General features: G+C 40.6%; 1 protein-coding gene across 3 annotated transcripts in view; it reads left to right on the top strand.

Moving 5' to 3' along the window:
• PEX2 (peroxisomal biogenesis factor 2) overlaps positions 1-10,472 on the top strand; it is a 39,881-nt gene that overhangs the window by 445 nt on the left and 28,964 nt on the right. The gene's annotated exons all lie outside the window — the stretch shown is intronic.

Raw genomic sequence — 10,472 nt, 5'->3', positions numbered from 1 at the left:
CCCGAGTTGGGGGTGGTGGGGGCACCAGTTTGCTCTGGTGTCCTTGAGGCTTGTTCCTCCCCTCCCCCCCAGCTGTAAAGCAGCCACAGAGCCTGCCCTTGCCTCATATTGGCAGCCCTCAGCACCTGCAGCCCAGGCACCTGCTTTCACACCTTGCCCAAGTTGGGGACCATGCAGTGCTCAGCCTGCGATCCCAGCCTTGTTCCCTTTGGCCTCAGGTGTGCGGGATTGTGGCAGAACATCAAATGCCCTCCGTATGCGGGACTCCTCTGTAGTGGGGGAGGTAGGGACAGTGAGAGTGATCTTCAGCATTCAGGGCTCCCAGAGACAAACTGGATAATGTGAAAGGACTGCAAAGTGAAGCCACGTTATTCCAGTGCCAGTGGAGACCACCAAAGTGGTTGTCCAAGGTTTAAAATCTAGGACTGTGTTCCCTGCAAGCCAGAGCAGCTGTCTCATGCCTCTTTCCCACCTGCCAGTATCAATGGGAAGGAGGTTTGCACAAAGGACAAATAGCTTGTTTGTAGTAACTAAGGCCCAGGCCAAAATCTGAGTACAGTTGAAATGCATACTGTTAGCTGCCTGAATATTTTTATGAGTCTGGGTCTGTATATTCACGTGTCAATATTTTGCACTTCTCAATCAGCAAGCAGATATGTTCACATTAAGAACACCTTTATTTCTAACACATTCAGACTTTGTTTTTAGTATTGTACTTTCTTAGTTTCTATTCCTTTTTCCACCCTCTTTTCCATTCTCTTATCCAGTTTCCCCTCCTTTGTGGATTTCATCACCACTTTATCTTATCTGGTGGAGTGATTTGTAGTGAAATAGCATAGTAGTTATTCTCAGGGCGTGGGATCAATATTGCAGTGAGAATATTAGCTGGTAAAAGAATTCCTGCTATAGACGACTTATTTCAAACTGCCTCAGACTCATATGCACATCAGTTTATCAACTACTCAATTCAATTTGAGGGGTAACTTCCCAACTGGAAGGGTTATAAATGCACATTTTAATGAAAGCATTATTTTGTGCGCAATCCACTGGGCTGTGTAGGTTGGATCAAATATCCTAAATGTATCCATAGGTCAAGTATTCAACTCCTGCACTTTAGCAGATTCAAGAATAATAACCAGTGCACATTGGTCGATTCTATTTCAAGTGAAATGTTATAATGAAAATAAATTAGGGAAACTTTCACTAGTATGTTCATCTTCATGTAAAAAGCCTGTGGTCCCTCTCAGTTGTGTTGTGATTGTTATTCCTGAATGTTCTGAAACAAGGGTATCAAGGATGTGGCCCACAGGCCAGATCCAGTGGCCCCTGGAGTAGCTAGGAATTCAGGATGGGGCTAGGGCCCACTATCGAGTTCCAGTATCCACCTTAGGGATTCATGTTGATGATGGAGAGGCAAGCAATGGCTGTGTTAACCGCTCCCCAATGCTACTTGCTCACCTTGCTACCAGCAGTGGGTCTGGATTCAGCCTATGAGGAATCCAGTGGTATGGATCTGGCCAGGGAGAGAGGTTGGGGAGGGGGCAAAGGACTCTAACACCCCTGGTCTAAACAGTACAAAACATGTGCGTCTGTATAATCCATATTTTTTAGCCAAGAAATTTATTATATTTTAAGCACATGATGTCTTCCGTGTGTACAAAACATTTCAAATATCAACACTAACATTGTCATAACTTTTTCCAAAAAAAGGTTCTTTACTCACTATTTTTATCATCTTTCCAAAATTCTGCTGCCCTGTTCATTGGGGATGAAAATGTTTTCTGTCTTTTCCTATGGATGAATTAAATACTGTTTAGTAGCTTTTTATTACCATCACTCTTGTAAATAGCAGGAGGCTAGATTTTTTGCTTAGACTGGTTGGCAAATTTTCACAGTAATCTTGTAAAACTATTTTGAAACTTTTCCCCATTACTAAGTATTTTAATCCCTCATGAATTTGTACTCAGATTTGTTATGGTATTCTCCATTAGCGCTAGGCTATTGACAGACTTTCAGGCAGTTGGGAAGAAAGAATATATTTTGAGAAAACATTACATAAAAGGATTATGTTAACTTTATAAACATCTTGCATCCACTTCCATTCTTACCAACTTAAGCAATATTATTTTTAAATTCTGCTATTCTAGGTACCTCACTGAACCTGACCCTCTCCCTCCCCAGGACATATCAAGAAGAAATATTAAGCAATTAAGAGCTCTGAGTAAGACCCCTTCATTTGCCCACTTCGGGAACAAAGTCCCATTGTTCTTCAGCTAGTACTGAATATGGCAACACAAAGTTGATTAGAAGTAATTCTGCCTAGTATAATTCCATGCAGACAATGTGGTTCTTGCTAATATAAGTTTACAACTTAGCTGACAGCTGAAGTAGCCAGTTTTAAGGAATTGTATCTGATTTATTATTATCAGGGATCTAGGTTTTCTCCTTTACTGGGGAAAAAGGCAGATTTCCTCCTTTTAATGGGTAAAAATGCAGGAAACCACGTGTTTCCCCTTGCTGGCTAGCAGAGTTCCAACCTGCAAGGGGCTGGGGGGAGCACAAACACATGCACTTGGCAAGCAGGCAGTGTGGTAGAAAGCAGTTCCTGTAGGTCCCTCCAGGTAAGTGTATATGGGGGATAGGCAATGAGGTGGGAGAGCAGGGGAGCACACATGACATGGCAGGGAGTGGGACAGGTAGGTTGCATACTCCCCGAGATTTCTCCATCCACAGTGGGGCATGGAGTGCGGGGCTGCAGCCAAACTGAACCAGCATGGCCCAGCAGGCAGGACGCAGCACAGGAGAGATCATTGCGCCACCATGGCCACCGAGGTGAGGCGCAGTGTGGTATTCTGCCCCCCCACTGCTGCCAGATGGGACACCTCACTTTTATCAAATATGACACAAATACCTAGATCATTGATGGTAAATGGCATCTGATATCTGAAAAACTAAAACAAGCAAGAGTTTCTGAAAGTGATCATTGTTATTTTAACATGGTAAACTACACCCAGACACTCATAAGAGATATTCTGTTATCCCTTGTTTGAGAAATATTGTCTCTCAAGCAATGGGTCTTAGAATACATTACAAATCTATTTTCAGTTTAAAAGGCCCACTGGTAGATGTGATGTCATTAATGGTTCATGCTAGTGACTTATAGAAGATTAAAAACTCAGTCTGACCAACATGAATTGTGGAATTAAAAAACAGTACAAAACTGATTCAGCATATAATTTACAATGTTCTATAAGAATTGTTTGCAGGAGACAGTTGTAGATTTGTGGCTTTATATATAAAAGTATGAAACCCCCAAATATGAAGGGTTCGTATTTTACAGTTGAAGTTGTGCATTTTATACTATGTATGGGTAAAATTACCTGGCCTATCATGTAGATATTTCATGTTCAGGTGCAGATAATTCTATTTCAGAACTGATTATTTAAACTTTAATTCTCTATGATTCTAGAAAGAAAGCTTCTCTTGCATTTAGAAACTCTTTACTTGAGAGAGAAACATAATATTTTTTGAACAAAAACTAAGTGCTGCAAGATGAACCAGTTTGATTAGGCAACAAAACAAAAAAGTAATCATTTCATTTTAAAGTCTCATAATTTTCTGGAGGCTTTTAATGTTTAATGTTGGACATTGTGATCTTTTTGTGTGACTGACTCATTTAAATGATAAAACTGTAGTGATTCAAACAAAGAGATGTTTTCGATACTTATTGCAATCCAAGATTCAGATGAAACAAATATGCTTACAGACCTATTAAGAAAGCTGAATTAAAACTTATCAGTAAGTGTTTAGGACTTCCCTGGAAACTTCATATCATAGGATGAGAGGGATAGTTTTCTGTATTCTGATACTGTTGACACTGCCACTAATCCTTAGACCTCCATTTGCAGTGGTGACACTAACTGTTATGGTGGCAAGTCAAGAGATGCACTTGATCTTCCCCTATCTTTAAAAAGCTGTCATCTGTAAAAGACATTACACAACACCCGCACTTTGAGGGAATCTTGGGGTTAGGGGTGGGAGTGAAACAAGGTAATGTGCAGTGTTCTGTCAATGCCACAAAGTTAAACAAAATGGGTATTACGTGAAATACTTTTTTAAGATTCAGAATCAGAAAAATTCATTGAAATCTGGATCTTATTTAACATGTCTTGGCACACAAACTTAAGTGCACAATGTACTGCAATGATTTCTACTTACAAAATGTGGGAAACAGCAAGAGCCTTTACTCTCACTAAATTCAATCGTCCTTATTGAAGTAATTCCAAAGACAGCCCCCCCACACATACGTGTGGACACGCACAGGCACACTCACCTTTGTGCATCTAATTTACACCCAAATACATTCAGTTAAATTGACTAGTTATTTCCATGTAAAAACGGGCACACATGAGGATTTATTAATATAGCCCAATAAATATGATCTGTTCAGTAATGGAAAAGATGAAGCAGACAGCTAAGTTATATTAAAATAAAGCAATGTGCTTTCTAATCTACTCTGCAATAGACATAATTTTTATTGACCTAAGCAGAATCTGGCCCAGGATCTGCACAAATGTTAACTCTAAATTGGAGATGGATTATAGTGTAGTAACTTAAGCATCTAATACCTAAAGGCCTTGTAGATATTTGCTAGCTTAAAATCAGTGGTGTTTTGCCTGATGAAATTTTCTTCTTCCTGCTTGCCTGCTAGTTAGGAACAATATACATTACTCCTTACTCTGTGCATCACTAATATTACAGTTGGCTTTTTATGAGAGTCCAGTTTCAGCATTAGGTTTGTTGGACTTCATTCTAAAAAGATTTATTAAAAAAATCCAACATTTTAACTCCACCTGGCCCGATTATCCCACGGCAATTGTAATAATAATAATTCATGCTCTAGAAATTCAAAATTCTTCTGGATTCACAATTAGTATTACTGGTACCCAGTCATACTCCTCTTATCAGATTTGGAGTAGGAGGGAATCAGTTAAGCACTTATAGCAAACCTGCAGAAGACAGACCCTCTTTAGCAAATCTTAGGAAAGGAACATTTCCTAAGATTTGCTTCCACAAACATTGTAAAATGTTTATCAGCCCTGTGATCACCACACAGTTAAATTAGCTTTGCACACATCAACAGCATACACTTCAATTGCATACATCAAGCCTTTAGAAGAAAAAAAACAGTGTAGTCTGCATGTGTACATGCAACCTGCCAGCTTAAAGGACAGTGACATGCTCAGCCTAAATCTATCTTTTACTGGAATACACTAATGTACTTCTCCATAATAAGGGATAGCTCCATAACAAATTTTAACTTTTGAACCATGTAGGATGAAGAGCTGTTCAAGTGGAGATTAGAAGATTTTCTTAGAATGAGGAGAAAAAAAACCTTTCTTTCTTTCCTCTTATGCTGATTCCAAATTAAATCATTAAAACCATCTATAATAAAAAGTTAAGTGCATGCTTTCAATCTCGGCCAAATTTTGTGTCACTGTCATTTTTAGAATGATCTTTAAAAAATTCAGCCTGAAAGATAAAAGATGCAAGTAGCTAAAATGGTAGATTAGCATGGAAGCCATTGTAGACTTTACGGTGAGAGCCTCTCTGTTTAAAGGTTCTTATCCCCAGAGACTCAAAATCCATATATTTATGCAAATAACCCTAAAATTTGGCATTCCCTATAAGGAGGTGGGGTGGGCTTAGTTCCAAAGTGGAGATATTTGAATAAGGGATTTCCAAGCAAAGCTCCCTGTGAAAAAAAATAAATGTTTTTTTTACAGAGGAGTGGGAGGTCAAACTATACCTCTAATCATCATGCTCAAAATGGTGTAATTCATTCCACATTTACTCCTGTTAGTGCCTAGCACCTATTATTCTTTTGTGGAAACAAAATTAAAGATGATATTTAGGCCAGGTCTCTTGGATATCTCCAAACCTAGCTCATGAGCCAAATATATGACACTGTGCATGCATGGACAGAGTAGCTGAAAGACTTTCTAGCCTGCCAGTTTTCACATGAGCTATATAGCTCAAGGGGACATGTAGTACCCACTGAACCTGACCTACACTCAGCCATTGTCAGTTTGAATCTGATCCTTGGCAGAAATTTGGAACAGAGAAAAAAAGCAAGGAAAGCATCTTGATATAATCTGCCTCTGTCAAAGAGATTTTTAATTTGTTTTGGGGGAATGTAAACTGAGCACAAAGCAGCCTTCAGAATTTTCTCAAGCTGTTTTCAAAAAGAAACTAAATGTAGCTGCTTCCAGTCAGGCGATGGGAGATGAAAGTGAAAGGGTCAGGGGAAATATAGGAGAAAGGTGTGAGGCCACAGACATGGAGAAGTTGGAAGACTCAAGTTGCGAGGGATAGGACATGGGAAAATGACATGAGGTTGCAGAACAAGTAAGAAAGCAGGTGATCGAACCTGTCATCAGTCATGAGCTATAAAGGATGTTCTCCTTTTAGAGTGTCTAGGTCTTACACAGAGATGAGCCATCTCTCCACTCTACACAGAGATGAGCCCTCTGTTTCAGAGCCTGTTGCTCTACAGCATCCAAGTTTTCCCTTGTTGCAAAGGGATTGGAAGTCTGACAATCCACCACTTGAAGCAGGGGAGACTTCTGACCTGCAGCAGCCAACAGGTTGTAAGCTTCAGCATGTGCCAACAAAAGGCTGCCAACCCCTACCGTAAGCCATTCTTTCACCTCCCCTCCATGAGCTAGTATCTGCAGGGCTTTGTCCTTTTTGAATTTGAGAATGAGAATGGGAAATCTAGCTGCCCTTAGCAAAGATAAGAATAGGCGTGTTAAAAGCACGCCCAAAGCACAGAATTATAGGGAATGGGCAGAAGAGTTTGAACAGATATTTTCTGTGCGTCACAGGTTCAAAAAATGCCATCAACAGTGTAGCACCCTTGTGATGAAATGAGCAGTTCGGGATATAATCATCTCCATGGATTGTTCTTGTTCAGTTGAGCACTTCACATTGAGTAGAGTGGAACTTTTTACACCTCTCTGGAAATCTCCTGTTTATGGGCTGACTATCAAATCTTCTTCCTTCCTCAGATGACTTTGAAATGTGATATGCCTTTACAGGAGTCCAAGGTAGAATTTGTCTTCCTAATTAATAATCATTTGAATCAAGGATTCACAAAATAGAGCTGTCTTCAAAGTAACATTTTTTTTTAAGTTAATAAATTTTACGAACTTAAAAATAAACCCAAAAAAACACACCTAAGGAATCAAGCCATGGTTCTGATCAGGTCTACAAACACCTCAGTCTCCTGACATTTATTCCAACTCAAATAGGGCATATATTGCCACTGCTGTTTGGGAAAAAGAAGGTTCAGTAAAGAGTATATGTATAGATGTGAAGCTATTATGTGGAACCTGGGAGACGGGGAACCCTGCTCCTCTGAATGTGTCCCAGTCCCTCTCATTCTGGATAGGGTGACCATATTATGTTTAAGGAAATCTAGGACAACACACATGGCCTTCCCACCCCTGCCCAAGTCAGCAGCACTGCTGGAGGCAGAGGCAGGTGGGCAGGGGCACGGAGCACAGTTTAGCAGGGAGGCAAAGCAGCATGGTGCGCCAGGCGGGGGGGCAGAAGTACCACCGAAGCAGGCAACGCTGCACCTACACGTGCCCAGCCCAGCTCCTCCTGAGCAGCATCTGGAAGCAGGGGGAAGGATGGGCAGAGCACCACTCTAGTCTACCAGCCTTTTTCCCCTGCAGCAGCAGCTCCTGCCCTCCCACTTGTCTGGCATACCATGCCACTTCACTTCCCTACTGGACTGTGCCCTGCAATTCTGCCCCTACTCCCATTTCCCAAACTTTTGATTCAGTTTTCATGAACTGGCTGGGACCACCTATGGAACTGGGGATTGTCCCAGCCAAACTGGGACATACAGTCACCCTAATTCTAGATGGTTTGAACTCTCTTATCTTCTGTGCATATACTGGGATCCAATGAGGCCCTCCCCCACCCCATATGAAGCAGAATCTAGATTGGCCGTAACAGAAATTTTAAAAGCCAGGAGATACACATTTGAGTACATGCCACCCCTAGGTGTTGAACTGGAAAGAAGTGGGTGGAATAGAGTGAGAGATGACTACTTGGGACTTGGTCATAGCTGACTTCATTATGTTAGGATTGCATGGCAGGCAGGGAGTAGAGAAGAAAGAGACATGCCAGACTTCTTTCACTTATTTAAAATCTTTGTAACCACCATGTAAAAAAATTGTCAAGCTTTTGGGACATAGATCATACCTGTGATTTCACTCACTCACCCTGTTAGCAACTCCACACTCCAAACATAACACTAGAACTTGCACTTTTTCCTTTGAACTGTATTGAATGGGAACCACCTACACATGCTCTGCAGGCTAGCATTTAGCCTATTTCACAAAAAGAGCACCACATCTACGACATTTTACATGCCCTTCATTCTTTTGCACACAATGCCGCCAATGTTATACTTTCACTAAAAGTATTAAGCTACAGGCCATTAAGCGACAGGTTACACTCATCGTCAGACTAACTCCTTGTAGTCTCCACAGCAAAACAGCTCTTACTTAGGCTGCTGACAGATGTTCAGTTAAAGGCGCGATGGGATCCCAACAGTTGTACTTCCTGCTGTGCCTCCTGGCTCTGGTGCTGGCCACATGCACAATTTATGGCACAATGAGAACTAGACACAAAGCTAGTACACAAAAAGTACACTTTTTGTGTACTAACTTTGTGGCTTGTTCCCTATTATCTGGTTAATCACATCTTAAGTGTAATGTCTGCAAGAGGCCTTATAATCTGCTACTGACTGCTCACATAGTGGAATACTGTGTTTAGGCATCCTCAAGTCTCCAAAGGCATTTTTGCAAGTGCTGCAGGATGTGGCACCAGGTGCTTTAATTAGCAAACCACACTAATTAAAAATGCCTGCAAGTCATGTGTATCAGCATTGCTGCATGTCCCTGCTCAGAAACAATAGCAGCAGGGCATTTCGAAATAAAGCTCATCGAATGTGCTTTATTTCTAAGCTCACCACCACCATGTTTTCAGCACAGAGAGGTGCGGTGATGCTGATACACATGATGTGGAAGGCTGCCGGAGCACATCAGTTTCCGTTCTCCAGCAGACTTGATTAATCTGGTCTGACATGCTGGATTTCCAGTGCATTGGAGCAGGCTTCACCCATGTTTATAAGAGCCCTGAAGGGTCATGTGTACTTTCTTGCTTTTTTCACATACCTGGGCTTCAGGCAGAGAGGCTTACCCCACCACAGGGGGACATGGTCCTCCCAGACCATCTCACATGAACAATCATAATAGCTCTTCCCAGTTACAAAAGTCAAAGCTGCCTATCCAACCCATTAACTTAAGGTACACCAATTTCTATAGGCATCGGCACACAAGGAAGTAATGTGGCCAGCATCACATCCACCTGCCTTCAATTCCTCAGGTGTCCATTTGTCAGCAATGGACTCCAAATCTCAATGCTAGTTAATAGTTCACAGTTCCTTTAGTAGTTCAGTGCTCCTTTAGGATTTATTCATTCCTGAGTTAAAATTTAAACTCAAATTCAAACTTTTGCACAGTTGGCATTTCTATAGCAATTTATTTTCTTGGACAGTATTTCCTGCCTACAGAAATGAGTAAAGCAATAGGTGAAGTAATGACTGCTTGTGTTAATTAATAGAAGGTTTCAAAATTTTCATGAATATTTCACTATTACCATTTTTTCTGCAGCAGGTGTTCTGACTTCCACTAGAGTAGCATTGCTTTATCCCCTATTTCTTATGCAATAGAAATTGTAACATTTATTTGGCTGCATGAGAAGGACAGTCTAAAAGAGGTTGATCCTTTCTAAATTGGAATCAATGGGATTGCCCCTATTAAAGTGTACAGGACCACATTCTGAATGAGATTTTTAATTAAGATAGTAATGAACAGAATTCATACTTTAGACTTCAATCCTATTTGCTTTGAATATATTTCAAGGGGGAAAATAAATCCTTTAAAATATTGCTTTGATGTTTCCGCACATAAATATATGAAAAACATAGTCTATTTTCTGTCGAATGTGCTTGAAAACTGGGATAAGACAGTAGTGACATTGAAACAGTAGAAATTAGTTTATTACTGATCCACAGTAAAATAGCCAAGGGGGGAAATGACACCCCAGAGATTACTTGGATTTGTGCATTTCTGCTGGCAAAGTTTACAGGCCTGTAAATTTAAATGTAGAATTTTTGTAGGCTGAATGCATTGACAAATATGCCTAATGGTAATACATCTAGGACTGAGAGTCTCAGAACAGGTCAATAATAATGCTTATATTGATAGCAGCAGTGTAGGAGATGTTACTTGGTATTATAGCTAAAATCCATGTTATCCCCTTAATCATAATTACATTAATATTGACAGGCTGTTGACAATACCCACATTACTATTGATAGATTTCTGTCA

This window comes from Crocodylus porosus, unplaced genomic scaffold (assembly GCF_001723895.1).
Source record: "Crocodylus porosus isolate Cpor-Errol unplaced genomic scaffold, CroPor_comp1, whole genome shotgun sequence".
Classification (NCBI taxonomy): domain Eukaryota; kingdom Metazoa; phylum Chordata; order Crocodylia; family Crocodylidae; genus Crocodylus; species Crocodylus porosus.
This window is presented reverse-complemented; position numbering and strand designations above follow the sequence as displayed.